Genomic DNA, 15,948 nt, shown 5'->3' with positions numbered 1-15,948 from the left:
AACGATGTTCTTTTTTTTTACTTTGGGGAGATTTTACAGATAAAAAATGGCGGATTTTTTTCGTGAAAAATCGTAGTTTTTACTTCAAACAGACACAAATATTTCATAAATTTTTTTTAAATTTAAATAAAATCGTTGGGGTCAGGTATCAGGTATCAATATTTGATTTATTTTGATTTAAAAAAAATCTAAAACATCCTTTAATTCTCATATTTCACCATACTGTGATGAATAAACTTTAAGGACGCCACAGTTTTCTCAGAATTTTAAACTACTCGCGGACGCGAAAAAGTTGATAATTCGAAACTTTCGATTTAAGTATCTGAGAAAAGTTCTAAAATGTTGTTAAAAAAAATATAAAAATTTACCCTTGAATTTCATAATTCAGAATTCAGATTCAGAATTCAGAGTTATCAGAAAAAAAGGCCAAACTGCATATTTGAATATGTCGCCCTCAAATCGGTAAAAATCAGCTCTTAAACCCTTTTCAAACGGAAAAACGTAAATTTTGTCGCCTTGACCCATCGAAAAGAAATAAGTAAAAATAATCTATTTATCGCAATATTTTGATATTTTGTTCAAATACTTTACTCGAAACACAAATATGTATATTTATAGCTCGAAAAATTCTGAAGAGTGTTACTAAAATTACATATGACTATTTCGGTGTAATTCGAAATTTTCTGGATAAATTATTACCAGTTTTCGAAAAATGTTTATTTTAAAAGCACAACTAAAAAAATTGATTTGACCCCGTGATAGTATTTTTTTAAACAGTCCGATATAAGATGATTTCTAACTAACTAACTGGTTTTCAACTCAGCAATATCAAATTTATTATTAGTACGCTACAAAAACACCGTACCGTGTGTAGAGATGATTGTCTTGTGTTTAACTTTCGAAATAAACATTATCACTCGAAAATAAGAATATTAGCATCTTTTTAAAATTTCCAAATTTGAAACAAAAATTTGTGCGATAATGTGCGATACTTGAAAAAAAATTAGGAGACTTTTTGAATTTCTCATCTCGTTTTTCGAGGCAGTTTTGAACTGTGGTTTTCGGTTAAATTTGTAATTTTTTTTCAATTTAGAGAGGTAATTGAAGAGAGATCAGAGTAGTTAGTGAATTTAAAAACTTCTTATATTCCTCTTACACAATTTTTTAACTGTTCAATTCTGTCTTGGAAATTTAAATTATAATTCTGAATTTTTAATTTTGGGTTGAATCTCTGATCTTGGAACCAAAACTGAATTTCGGTTTCCTTTTGTCATTTTTCCCGGTTTTTGATCTAAATTCCCGGTTTTTTCCAGGTTTTCCCGGTTCGATTTTGAATTCCCGGTTTTTCCCGGTTTTCCCGGTTCTGTGGCCACCCTGTATAAGACTATATCGATGATCGTAGTTTGGCATGTGGAACGGGTCTTGCCAGTTAAGGTGTCTGAGGGCATAACGCAAAAATCGCCTCTGGATAGCCCCGAGCCGCTCTTTACCGTTCTGGTAGCAGGGAAATCAGACAGCTGATGCGTATTCGAGGATGGATCGAACTATGCTGCAATACAGGCTCTTCAGGCAGTCCACGTCCCTGAATTCCTTTGCCACTCGAAATAAAAATCCGCTTACGGTCGACTATTACGCCCAAATCATTGATGTGGTCCACCCACGCAATGAACTCATCTCCTAAGAAGTACTCCGCGCAAGAAGACTGCCGTCTTCGAGAGCAACTGATGACTGCACATTTACTGCGATTCAAAGGCAGGCAGTTGATGTCGCGAAAAATTTGAACTGGTTTTGCAGAAAATAAATGTCGTCCTGACCGTTTATGGCGTGGAAATGTTTAAGATCATCAGCATAACAAAGTTTTGGGCCATCGAGGAGTGAGAGCACATCGTTAAAATAGATTAAGAAGATAATCGGTCCTAAGTGACTACCTTGGGGCACACCGGAGGAGGCAGAGAACTGGCTAAAGAGAGTGTCTCCAGAGCGAACTGTCAAAACGTCCAGTTAAGCTAACAGCGGAACCAGCCAAGTAAAGGTCCGCAGAAAGCTAAGCGCCCAAGCTCACCAATGGCAATATCGTGGTTCATCTTATCAAACGCTGCTGACAAATCGATATTAATGGTATCAGTCTGAAACCTAGCAGCAGGGTTGGCATAATTCAACGTCATTAGTCAAATGACTGTGGCTGTTGAGCCTCTTGGTCCGTCAAACTCATTTGACTGTTCCTTAACGACCAGTCACTTCGTTTGCCCGTAATTCATTCCCCAGTCATTTGAAGCTAAAATATTAACCTAGTCAAGCAATCGCATTCAACCGACCGATGACGAAAAAGAAACGCATTTATTATTATTGTTGCTCCTGCCAGCAAGCCGAAGACGACCGAAGAGGAACAAGAAAAGCATTTATTATTATTGTTGCTTCTGCCAGCAAGCTCGTTTTCAGTTTTTTATTGCTATTGTTGCATTCTGCCAGCAAGTCGTTCAATTAGTTGTACCTGCCGTCAGCAGCCGGTCGAAGTGTGAAGAGATTTGCCAGTCACTGTCAGGAGAAATTTTGACCATGTGTAGGAGCTTCGCCAGTCGATGATGTAGAAATGTTGATTGTTGTCGTGCTTTATCCGTCATGCGAGTAGTGAGGCTCCGTCAATTGAGAACAGTGCCAGTCGTTTGATGAAACAAAACTAGTCGGGTCAAGTGTGACGGGCGAAATTTACCATCACTGCTTAGCAGCAAAACTTTCGTGTACATTGGAGGTGAAGGTCAACAGGTTAGTTGTCGTGGAACGTTTGGGCATAAAACCGTGCTGATTGATTGAAAAATTTTGCATAAAGTACGAGAAAGTCGGATCCATGACGACTAATTCGAATAATTTGGAGATTCCACATAAAGCAGAAATTCTTTTTTAGTTGTTGATATCTATCCGATCCCCCTTTTATGAACTGGAAACATGTAAGCTTCCATCCACAGTGAAGGGTAGGTGGCTCTGTCAAGAGTAGCTTGAAAGATGAGTCTCACAGGGGTATAGGGCCCTGGAAAAGACCTCCACTGTTGACGATCCGGAGCCAGAGTCTTTACTTGGTCGTAGTCAAGACTCTCGTCGACAGTTCGTATTTCGGCGGCTAGGCTCGCCGCCACGAGTTTCTGGGTCTGCCTCTTCTTCGATTTTCTATTGGATTTCATTAAAGCCATTAAAGCACATCTGTGCAAATCTCCTCGCAGCTTGTACCCAATCCATCTCCACTAACGTTCCAGAGTCTCGATTTCTATCGCCTTTTGATGGCACTGGCGATGTAGTTCCTCATTTGAGATCCAGTTGCCAGGCCACCAAGCGCGAATAATATCCCGCAGACAGCAGTTTACAAATACTTGCAGTGTTCGCGTCGTTAACGCATATGTGCACCAAGTTTCGAACCCGTACAGCAATACGGATTTGACGTTTGAGTTAAAGATTCGAATTTTCGTTCGTAGAGATATCTCTCAAAGTTTGGCTAGCATTTTTGTCTTACAATGTGTTGTGTTTACAATAAGAGTGTTTTCGACTTTCGATCAAATGGGCCAAACCCTCTCGAGAGTAGGAGAGTTCTTCTCCCAGGAGATCTCGAAAACAAAAGGCTTTGTGACATAAGGGAACCTAGAAAAGTTATGAAAAGGTTTAATACAGTCTCTTGGATTTTGACCAGCAACCAGTAAGGACGTACTTATTTACATCTCCGAAGAAACCCCTTTTTCTTTGAACCCCAATTGTGAAGATAAAATAGTGGCGACGAGGACAAAGGAAATTTAGCCTATCGTTTTTTTTTTCTACTTTGATCATAGTGATTCTACATGGTAGTTTTGCTGAAGCATCATTTTGAGGCCATTTTGATAAAAATTATTGCAAGCGTTCGGTTGGTAATTCACAAAACCGCCATTTTGTAAAAGTGAAAACAAAAACGTGCTCGATTTCATTAGTGTGGTTCAAACAGGAAGGAAAAAAAAGTTTTGGTGAAGAGCATTCTAGGTTGCTTTTTGCTTCGAAGTGCTGGCTGTTGCTGTGTGACGGATATTTGGATTTGATTGCTATTTTTTTTTCTTGAATCAGTTTTTTTTCGAACTGATAATTTATTCATAGAATTGTGTCCGGTTTGGTCTACATCTGATTTCAGGTATGTGCATTTAGATAAAATTTTATATCGTGATTTTTCATATTGACTAAAAATATTATTTATATTTTTATATTTATTTTTTTTTATCGGAATATTTTTTTTCTTTTCATTGTTTATTTTTGTGGACGTCTTTTGTGTTATTTATTGAAATTTATTCTATACATATATATTTATTTATTTTTGAATATCTATATTGTTCATTTTGAACAAGTATGGCTCTTTCTACCACGACCGAGCAATTCATTCCGGGTTCAATATCCTTTTGTCAGTATGTTTATAACGAGAGGCCCGACACGCTTCCGGTTTTAAGCAGGTGGCTTAAGCGCCACTTCCGTTTGGAAGACCACCTACCCTTTCTTATCTTGCCCAGCTGATGAGACTCGGTCGCGAGTTCCTTTTGATTCCCGATTTTGGGAAAGAAGCGGAAGGGACTCTAAAAAGGGATCCGTACTTCGACCCCTAAGGGCCGCCCCGAAGTCGAGACAAAACCCGGGAGAAATCCGTGGAAAAGAGAGTTAGCTGTTCGTTACGAAAGCAAGCTAGGGGCGCTAATCATCGGACAAGACCAAACCCCTTACCTGGATCAGAAGAGACAGAAATCGATTGGATTCACGGCCAATCTCCGCAGTAAAGATACAAAATAAATCCCGAACAACGAACAGCGTGTGACTCCCTTCCCAGTTATCCCAATCAGTCGATCATTACAAAAATATTCGCTTTTCCATTACAATAATTGATTTCGTTTTATTGATTTTGATGTGTGTCGTGTAGTGTTTACATCATACTGTTTAGGCCTAAACGATTTTTTCCCTCTTTCTACTTCTACCTAGCAGTGCATATTGGTGGAGACGCTTGGTTTTCGCTAAATCACTTAGCGATTTTGCTTGGGAAAATCATTTGATTTTCATTTAATTTTTCGGTTTTTCCACCGCGTGGGTGGTGAAAAGGCTACTTTCGTCGGCTCGCCAGTCCGAAAAACGTAATTTCTCCGCCAGAAAGTGTGAAAAACACTTTATTTATCCGGCTTAAAAGAGACGGTAAAAGCTGCGAAAACATACCAGGTATAACAATCGCTAAAGAATATGGGTGGGTTTACTATGAGTACTCACTCGAACTGCTAGCTGTTGGCGGGACTTTATGTTTGTCTCGTCGCGTTCAGTCGCTCCTTTGCGGCTACCTATCGCTCTCCCGGCGGATGTTTGCTGGTCGAGGGCTATGCAGGTAGCTAAGACGGGGCGATTAGAACCTTTTTTGTTCGGCCGGTCACCGCATAGCATTTGCGCAGCTATGCAGTGTGGCCCGCTGGAAGCTTGGTCGAATTCGGTTTCGGTTTGGCTGGGTGAAACGTTCGGCGAATGTTGGTACGTCTGTCAGCTGCCAACCCGCTTGCTGTCGGCCCCTCGTGGTGCAAACGGCTGTGGTGCCGCGTTTCAATGTGGCTGGGTGGTGGTGGCGAAACTGGCGGGAGTTGTTGTTGCGGGACCCCGCGGTGGTTCGCGACCGGCCCGGTGTCCTTCCTCTAGGATGGAAGCTGCGGCGGGTGTGCGTATCTGTGGCTGGTGGTTAAACACATGTCGGGGTTGCACATTTTGGCGGTACGGGTTGTAAATTTAGCCCATTCGGGTCTCCACCTACCTATTAGTCAAATGCACCACTTTTTGCACTGCACTTCCCTAAGCTGCCCTTTAGTTTTCCTGACACCGACTAATGCGAAAAAGAGGGTTTTTAGATAAGGGAACCTAGTCTCGGAATCACACACTGAACTTAGTTACCTGTCGAACCTAAGTAAAAGAACACTAATTGATCCTGACTCTACTAATCACCGGACGTAAGTGAGCTTGGAGTCTCAATCGTCCGCTGATCGACCTGATCTAGCTTGACTTCGCAACCGGAACTACCCGATACGAACGAGTCTAATCGCGAAGTCAAACAATTAAATCCCAATTCGCGAATTCTTCGAGTAGTCCTCGTCTTCCCCTTCTGAACCCGAAAATAGAGGCCCAACTTTTGCTCTGCCAAAATAAGTGCACAAAAGCCCCCGAAAGAGGTCATTCACCTGACGCCAAAATAAGAAAGTGGTCGGTGGCCTACAGAAGATAGCATCTAGAGTCACGTGCTTGCCGCCAGAATTGTGTCGGTCACTCAGATGTGTTAATGATTGATGATTGTTCATTTGGGGTGGTGCTTCATATGGTAATGGGTGTTTGTTTCGTTCTTGTCTTTAATTATTTTAATTACGGCGAAATTTCTATTGGCATATGTATTTGAATATTAATATAAATTATTGTTACATTAAGATAAGGCTTATTTATTTAAGTAATTAAAATGAATGAATTCTTCAATTGGTTTAAGTATATTTAGCAAACTATGAATAAATTGTTTCGATTTGATGTACCCGTTACATCATTCCGTGCTAAAGTTACGAAAAATTTGATTGGCTTGAATCGAAGGTTCAAAGTCAATCAAATTTTTCGTAGGTTCGTTTTTGTCAGTTTGAACTAAGTTATTGATTTCGGGGTCATATGGATTCAGCGTTAACTTAATAACTCCTCGCTATTTACAGGAGCTCCTAAAAGGGCCTGTCACTGACCATCAACGACGTGAGTCTCCGGTCTCCAGCGAAAATCGCAAAATTAGTTCAAAAAGTGAAAACTAAAACCCACAAACTTATTTACCACCGATGTAAAACTAACAAGAGAAGAAAAAAAAATAAAATGACTAAAAGGAAAATGAAATAGGAAATGAAAAAAAAAATATTTACAACTACTATCTAAAAAAAAACCAGAAAAAGAGAAAAAAACAATAAGTAAGCTTTAGATTCAAAACAAAAATCTTTGCTACTTGCTACAAAACCGTTTAAAATAAAAAAAAATACTCCAGGAAGTTTACACTAAACTATGAGGAAGGAAAAAAAAATATTTACAACTATCAACTATTAAAGGAATATGAAATATACAAGATTAAAACAAAAAAAAAACTGTCTGAAACTATTGATTTGGTGAATGAGAGATGATTTGAACAAAAGCAAAGAAGTTTTCAAAAGGTTGTTTCGATTCCGGTTGACGTCCAGTAGTTGTGGCCACCCCTTTCGTACAAAAAAAAACTACCTAAATTTGCTGCATTTATAACCTAAAGTATCACCACTGCTGGCTGAAAACGTCTGGTTGCATTTGCTCCCTCACCTGGTTGCACCGATAACGGAATGTAAATGCTCCCTTTTAAAAACGAACTCCGAGGTTTGAGCAAAATATCCTACCCCTACCTTTGGCGAGAAAACGGATAGTTGAACATTCCTCTTAAACGAAAAAAAACCGAATTTTCTCCCTGTTTGTTTCCACAAGTAAACCTGTTCCTTTATTCTCACAGGGAGTCCACTCTTAAAAACAGAACTCATTCGAAAATAATTCTCTCCTGAGATTCTGAAGTATCACCTAAATCTACAATTAACTCATTCATAAATCTTGTTCCATTCAGCAAACATTTATACATCAGAATCCACCTCCGTGGACTCCGACATGCATTCCGACAAAATTCATTCAAACTGGCAACCACAACTTTAAAACGTCAAACGAAATCAAAACAAACCCGAAAAAGTTCGACGCAGGACGCGTGGAATGGATAGAAAGTATCGCTGGTTTCGAAAACTCGTTCGTTCCGGTGCATCTGCAAAGCATAACCGCCCGGTTTCTGCCGAGAAAGGAGCATCCGTTGTCCGGGAGTGTTCTTACGTGACGAGTATGGTGAAATTGCTGCTTCGTCAAAGTCAACATTAGTAAGGTTTGTTTATGTTTACTTTCAGAGGGGTCTCGCTGACGGTTATCCTGGAAGCAGTGGCCATCCTTGGTAGAGGTCATGACTGGGTGGACGTAGTCTGGTGGCGTTCCCAAAAAGTTTTTTTCTTGTATCGAAGCAGGTAAGTATGTAAATTAACGGATAGTAAAGTGTTGTTTTTTTAATCTTACAGGTGACAAACTCCGGCGACGTAAAATATGCCCACTTCAGCGATCTCGGAAATTATAGAGGCTTCGAAATTGGATCCCATTGGAGATGTTGGTTTTGTACCGAAGATGTGGACAGGATGAGGATTTCCACCCGGTTCCCGCGGGGAATGAGCTTATCGTCGCCCGACGCTGAAGAATGCAACACACAGGAAAATCTCCAAAGGAAAACCGTGAGTTTGTTTTTAATTTTGTTATTAACCTATCCTACGACTAATTTTAGAGTTAATGATTAGGGAATTAGGAAATTAATACTACTAATTACTATTTTACAAGTGCGCAATCGGTTCCGCCCGATTTTAGGGTTTTCTCGTTTGAGAAGAGGTTTCTTTCCGCGCTTGAAAGTTGCTCTTGTTGTTTGCTTTTCCGGTACCCTCAGCTTAGATAGTTAGGTACCCTTCGCGAGTCCGTCGAAATGGTTAGTTCCCCTCCGGTGTTTTCGTGGAATAGTCGTTAATTACATAGCTAAAGGAAATGTTAGTCGTCTTTCATTTTGCTGACGAAAGAACATCTTCTGGAAGAGTTTTCTGTTGTTGACAAACTCTTATTTTGTCTTTGAATGAAGATTGTTTCGGTTCCCTCAGCTTGGATCGAACCCAGTCTTTCCTCGCGAGTCCTTCGAAATTTAAAATATACCCTGGATCGGTTTGTTTTTTGTTACTGGTCTCTTTAAAAGGTGCGTAGCTGAAAAAATATCATTATGTTAGGTTTTGTTGTTGTTTGTGTGTAGGCGTTTAAGGTTTGTACTGTGGAATACTCCGAGGCGCTTTCCACAGTCATCCTCAAGTTCGTAGGTGTTTGTTCCAAGCACTTTTCTTATAACCGCCTGCTCGTATTTCGGAGCTAGTTTTTTGCAAAAACCTTTGCCTTTATCTGAAAGGTCGAATGTGTGCTTTAAGACCTTTTCTCCTACTTCGTACTTCGGATAGTTGGTGTTAGAACGGAGATTGTATGTCTTTGCGTGTTTGTCGTAGGCGTGTTTTAAATTTTCTCTCACCTGCTGGAATAGTGAGTCTGTTCTCTCCGCCTGTGATTTCGGATTTGTTTCTGGTGCTTGTTGCATTTCTCTCATCGTGGCGTATTCACTTCCGTCCGAAATCCTGTTCCTACCGAACATGATGAAATATGGACTGTATTTCGTGGAAACGTGAACCGCGTCGCGAATCGCGCTGGCAATAGATTGCAAGTTGTCCGCCCAATGGGAGTGTGCTTTTTTTAACGTTGCTCGAATCGCCGTCACGATCACTCGGTTGACCCTTTCGGTATTGTTTACCTGTGGATGGTACGCTGGCGTGAGCCAGTGTGATACGTTGTAGGTGTCCAGTAATGTTTTGAAGGATTTGGAAATAAATTGTGAGCCGTTGTCAGTTAGCACAATTTCGGGTACTCCAAACAAATGAAAAATGTTGTTTTCGACGAATTCGACTAACGAATGGGCTTTGGCTTCCCTGAACGGTTGTACCATGACAAATTTCGTGAAGACGTCCGTAGCCACCAGAAGGCAGGTGTTGCGGTTTTTCCCTGAGGGTGGTAGAGGACCAATGTAGTCTAACGTAACGAATTGCCAAGGGTGCTCTGCTGGCTTTTGCGATCCCATTGGCGGTGTTATGTTCGAGTTGCCTGACTTGCTCACCTGGCAGGTTAGGCATTCTCGGCAGAATTTTTTTACGTCGTTATTCATGTTGGCCCAGTAGAATTTTTCCTTCACCGCGGCGAGAGTTTTCTCGATGCCGAAATGCGCTTTTTCGTGTATAAGCTTGATGATTCCAGTTATTTCCGCGGTTTTAGGGACACATTTCCAATCGAATCTAGGGTCTTGCAGTTTGGACTTGGTCGTTACGTAACGATAGAGAATTCCGTCTATAATTCGATAGTTTGGGTATCTGCTTGGGTGTAAACGAATTTGTTCCGTTAGCTGATCCTGTACAACGTCTATTGCTGTTATCGAAATGCACTCTATTGGTATTGATCTCGAAAGACAGTCGGCGGTAATGTTGGCTTTGCCCTTTCGGTATTCCAGATCGAAATCGTAGGCCTGAATCCTCAATGCCCAACGGAGCAATTTGGCATTGCCGGTTTCGGTGCCCATATTGAACAGCCATAAAAGGCTCCTAGCGTCCGTAATAACCCGAAATTTCACACCCTCCACGTAGTGGCGGAAATGCTGGATGGCTAATAACACCCCAAGGCATTCTTTCTCCACCGCGGAGTAACGCCTTTGTGTACGGTTTAGTTTTTTACTGAAATACGAAATAATTCTTGTTGCACCGTCTTGTTCCTGGACAAGTGCTGCCCCTACCGCTCTATCGGACGCATCAGACTCTATAGTAAAGATTTTCGAAAAGTCTGGATTCCCTAAAATTGGTGCCGATGTTAACACGGATTTAAGCTCCCTGAAAGCTTCTTCAGCTTCTTTCGTCCAGGTCATCTTTTTGTGTTCTTTCGATAGGAGATCGGTGATAGGTGCAGTGATTTTGCTATAATTTTTAATAAATTTTTGGTAAAATCCTGCTAATCCTAAAAGTCGTCTTATGTCCTCTTGATTTTTCGGTTGCGCGTAGTCGAGGATCGGTTGTATGCGAGTAGTGTCTATGGCCACTCCTGACTCGTTCAGTAAGTAACCTAGATATACTACTTGTTTCCTGCAGAATCTAGATTTCTCTAATGAAATTGTTAGTTTCGCGAATCTTAACCTTTTTGCAACTTCTTCCAACAACTTTAGATGTTCTTCGAACGTACTGGAAGCGATGACTATGTCATCGAGGTAGACGAAGACGTTAGGTTCCAAGTCGAAACCTAATGCCCTCGCCATAAGCCGCTGCATGCTAAAGGATGCGTTTTGGATTCCGAATGGGAGAACCTTGAATCTCCAGACCCCTTCGGGCGTTCGAAAAGCGGTGAAATTCCTACTGCTCTCTTTCAACGGGATTTGGAAGTAGGCATCCTTTAAATCAATCACCGAAAAGAACTTGGCTTTCCCTAGACGGCAGAAGATGTCCTGCATATTCCTCATAGGAAATGAGTCCTTAACGGTCAACTTGTTAAGCTTCCGAGAGTCAAGGCATACCCTCACCTTCCCGTTCTTTTTTAGGACTGGTACCAAAGGATTGGTCCACTCGCTAAAACATTCTTCAATAGCATCTAATTTTTTAAACCTTTCCACTTCCGCTTTGATCGCATCCTGCATGTAAGGCGAGCATCGGTACATAGGTGGATTTTTTAGAACTGCCCCCTCTTTTAAAATTATCTCATGCTCTATCAGGTGGGTTTTCCCTAGATTTCCTGTTGATGTTAACTCGAAGTTTTTGATGATACTCGTGAGTCGTTTTCTGTCCTCGAAAGATAGTTCGTGCTCGGTTTCAATTCCCTCTGGATCCGGTGTCGAGTCTGTTGGTCCCTCATAAATCGGTATGTCTAAGGTATCGTCTTCTTCCTGATCCTCTATTTTTGGAAGGTTGTGAATTGGTTCAATCGCAAAGCAAAGTGGTTCTGCCTGTTCCTCTGTAATTTCTAACTCTTCGAGACCGTGTCCTAAGTCGATCATCGGTTTAATTTTGAACGAATCCCAAAAGTCTGCCCCTAGGATCAGTTTCCTGGAGATTTCCGGAACGATAATCGTGGGCACAACTTTTGTGTGGCCTTTGTATGAGAAAGGTATGTTAATGTAGCCCAGACATTTATATTTAGTCCCGTCTGCCGTGGATACTTGATAGTTCGCTGGTTGAACCTTAAGGCCGTATTTTTCTACAAGTTCAACCGAGTTTAAAATACTGATTCCTGCACCCGAGTCCAGGAGAGCTTCAATTTCAGTATCGAAAACTTTTATTTTGATGTGAGGGCATTTTTTTGAATTTATTCTGATATGGTAAATTTGGGAAAAAGGGTCGTAGTTTCTTGGATTGAGATTAGTGGGAACGCTTTTCGGTTGCAGAGTGTTAGCTATCCCCCGCTCACACCCTTCTACTCGTTTCCCTGGATGTTATTGACTGTGCGAGTCTGTGACGTCCTTGGGCATCTCTCACACGTTCTCAATGTTCTTCCCAGATTCCCGCATTGAAAACAAAATATGACTCGCGGCCTCGTACACTGTCTCCAGGTATGGTCCTCGCCTTTACAGTTCCAACAACCCGCGGAATGAGCTGGTCGTTCTTCACTGCGTCCGTTAGGCCTTCGATCTACATACTGTGGACTACTGGTATGATCGTCTACCCGACTGCCTGTAGGCGTATTGAATGGAGTGTTTCTAAAATGTTGCCTTTGATTTTGGGAATTTATATCTTGTTTCGGAGTGTTGTTCTGATGTTGCGGAGTTTGCTGGTTTTTGAAATTTGAACGATTTGGTATATTTTCCCTGTACGTTTGATGTGTTCCGTAAGTAGGTGTTTGTGTAGATGGTCCTCGAATTGCGTTCACCGGTAAGGGATCGCCTGACAGATACTCATAATCATCGTAATCGTCTACTTCAATGTTGTTGACCCATCTACGGTTAGGATGTTCCGATATATGGCTTTGGAGTTGGAGATTAGTGGCGTCTATTCGATGGTTCAAGATCATCAGATGATCTAGATCCTTGACTCGAATAGTCGAAAGTCTGGAAAGATACTGTGGACGCCTGTTTTTCCAGATTGTCTCGAATTTTTCCCTCCTCGAGAGTGGTCGGGATAACATCCGTTCCAACTTCTCGATTTCTGAAACGAAAGCCACGAAAGTCTCCCCTCTGAGTTGTTTCCGATCTTGAATTTTATCTTTGATTCCTTTATCCATATTTGGATTACCAAAACGGTGAGTTATTTTCTGTTGGAAAACCTCCCATGTGTTCAGATCGTCCACATAAGTGAAAAACCAGTCTGCTGCTGTGCCTTCCAACAGCATATGGATGTCTCTGAGAACCGACTGCTTTGGAACGCCCTCTCGTTCTGCTAGTTTATTAATTTTGTATAAGAAATTTTCGACTGACATCGCTTTCGCATCTCCGTTGAAACGAAGCTTCCACTTTTCGACCCTACCAATATGTTCTCGGCGGTATCTGTAAGCGGAGTAGGCATGCTCGTCTCTGAGCAAAGCGGATCCTGACGACTCTAAACTACGTCTGGTTTGTTGGAAAGGAGTTCGGTAGTTTCTAGCGCTGTTCCTATCCAAAGAACTGTCTGACGATTGACTTCTGACCCCCGGTCTGTTCAGTGGCCTTTTATGTACCCCAAAAGTTTCACTTTCGGAATCTGACCCTGACCCATGATTTGGTTGGCGGGTTTTATGTGCGCTTCGATAAGCTTTCTCTGCATTTGCTTTGTACAAATGAGAAATAAGCTCGTCTTTCTCCTCAAGACTTTTCTTTAAGGAGTGTACTTCCCGCTCGAATGATTCTTGCAGTTTCCTGCTATTTACCTGCCACATCTGGTCAAATTCTTGACGTGTTAGTATTTCCCCTCCTGGTTGCTCTATGAGTTTTTTCTTGGTACCTGTTCTGGTGTTGATGTGATCTTTTGGTCCTAAGTCATGGTGCTGTTTGAGTTCCCAAGGATGCTCAACCTGATGTTGTTCCCGAGGCCTCCACGCTTTCGTCATCGATTCTTTATTAAGTGGACCTGTTGCCCCCTCGGTTTCCTCCTGCCCTTTCTCTTGTTCTTTTTCTACGGAGTTGCTTCCTAATCTGTAAACGGATATCAATTTCTCTATTTTGTCCAAAAGACTAGATTTCATTGAATCCTGTTCCTCGTTCAGAGTAACTGAACGATTCACCCTCATCCAATAATGTAGGACCCTTGATTCATATTTAGCTTCGACTTTCTTGTCTAAAGATTTTTTTAGATTTTCAATCCTCCCCTCTATGTGGGGTGCCTCATCGGTAATATTTACCCCAGAAGCGTAGTCTGCTTTTTCTTTTTTATCATCATGGAATAATTTTCGCAAACGCCTTTGCTTGCCGCACAAATCTAATCTCATCACCGACTCTGCTTGATTCCTAATGACTAATTCATAGTTTACTTCTTCCTCGTTTAGATCTTCCGGTCTTGGGAAATAACGGATCATCTTCAAAAGGTTTTCGGAACAACCGTTCCGGTGACGTATGCGGATCGAGAAATGTTAGGACGAGAGATATTACGGCGGAAATTATTAAATGAAGGCGAAACAATTTATGAGAACTAATGGATATTTTAAACCAATATAATTAAATATGAATTCAAATTGTAATTCAAAGAAAATGTTTTTAATAATCGGGTAAAAAAAAAATAAAGTAAATAAAAAAACGAACTTATGGCGAAAAAAAATGTATAAGAGTTTCGACTACTATGTGTATAATTATAAACAAAAAAAGAGAATAAATTATATATGGTGAGAAAAGAAATACAAATTAATTTTAGGCCTTATCTAGCAATAACAATATAAAATGGTTTCAATATGTATTTTTACGAACGAAACAATAAAATTTTTAATAACCCAAATGAATGCAAAATTTTTCAATGCAATAGCAATATCCGAACAATCTTTTTTGAAGCAACCCAGTTTCTATAAAGAGGGTAAATGCGGCGATTCACGACTACTTGAAGATACTTTACAAATGTATTTTGATTCCAATATTACGTGACTTCAAATTCAAAAAATGCCTTTTCTTGTTGGGCGCCAAATATAACGAGAGGCCCGACACGCTTCCGGTTTTAAGCAGGTGGCTTAAGCGCCACTTCCGTTTGGAAGACCACCTACCCTTTCTTATCTTGCCCAGCTGATGAGACTCGGTCGCGAGTTCCTTTTGATTCCCGATTTTGGGAAAGAAGCGGAAGGGACTCTAAAAAGGGATCCGTACTTCGACCCCTAAGGGCCGCCCCGAAGTCGAGACAAAACCCGGGAGAAATCCGTGGAAAAGAGAGTTAGCTGTTCGTTACGAAAGCAAGCTAGGGGCGCTAATCATCGGACAAGACCAAACCCCTTACCTGGATCAGAAGAGACAGAAATCGATTGGATTCACGGCCAATCTCCGCAGTAAAGATACAAAATAAATCCCGAACAACGAACAGCGTGTGACTCCCTTCCCAGTTATCCCAATCAGTCGATCATTACAAAAATATTCGCTTTTCCATTACAATAATTGATTTCGTTTTATTGATTTTGATGTGTGTCGTGTAGTGTTTACATCATACTGTTTAGGCCTAAACGATTTTTTCCCTCTTTCTACTTCTACCTAGCAGTGCATATTGGTGGAGACGCTTGGTTTTCGCTAAATCACTTAGCGATTTTGCTTGGGAAAATCATTTGATTTTCATTTAATTTTTCGGTTTTTCCACCGCGTGGGTGGTGAAAAGGCTACTTTCGTCGGCTCGCCAGTCCGAAAAACGTAATTTCTCCGCCAGAAAGTGTGAAAAACACTTTATTTATCCGGCTTAAAAGAGACGGTAAAAGCTGCGAAAACATACCAGGTATAACAATCGCTAAAGAATATGGGTGGGTTTACTATGAGTACTCACTCGAACTGCTAGCTGTTGGCGGGACTTTATGTTTGTCTCGGCGCGTTCAGTCGCTCCTTTGCGGCTACCTATCGCTCTCCCGGCGGATGTTTGCTGGTCGAGGGCTATGCAGGTAGCTAAGACGGGGCGATTAGAACCTTTTTTGTTCGGCCGGTCACCGCATAGCATTTGCGCAGCTATGCAGTGTGGCCCGCTGGAAGCTTGGTCGAATTCGGTTTCGGTTTGGCTGGGTGAAACGTTCGGCGAATGTTGGTACGTCTGTCAGCTGCCAACCCGCTTGCTGTCGGCCCCTCGTGGTGCAAACGGCTGTGGTGCCGCGTTTCAATGTGGCTGGGTGGTGGTGGCGAAA

The 15,948-nt window shown here is 41.4% G+C and overlaps 1 protein-coding gene and 1 long non-coding RNA gene across 2 annotated transcripts in view; both read left to right on the top strand.

The window, feature by feature from the left end:
• LOC129755015 (beta-1,3-glucan-binding protein-like) overlaps positions 1-15,948 on the top strand; it is a 48,383-nt gene that overhangs the window by 14,107 nt on the left and 18,328 nt on the right. The window lies entirely within an intron of this gene.
• Positions 6,677-14,524, top strand: LOC129755016 (uncharacterized). Its single transcript, XR_008739145.1, has 3 exons — positions 6,677-7,876; positions 7,941-8,312; positions 14,140-14,524. It is a non-coding gene; the product is annotated as an uncharacterized LOC129755016 (long non-coding RNA).

This window comes from Uranotaenia lowii, chromosome 3, assembly GCF_029784155.1.
Source record: "Uranotaenia lowii strain MFRU-FL chromosome 3, ASM2978415v1, whole genome shotgun sequence".
Classification (NCBI taxonomy): domain Eukaryota; kingdom Metazoa; phylum Arthropoda; class Insecta; order Diptera; family Culicidae; genus Uranotaenia; species Uranotaenia lowii.
This window is presented reverse-complemented; position numbering and strand designations above follow the sequence as displayed.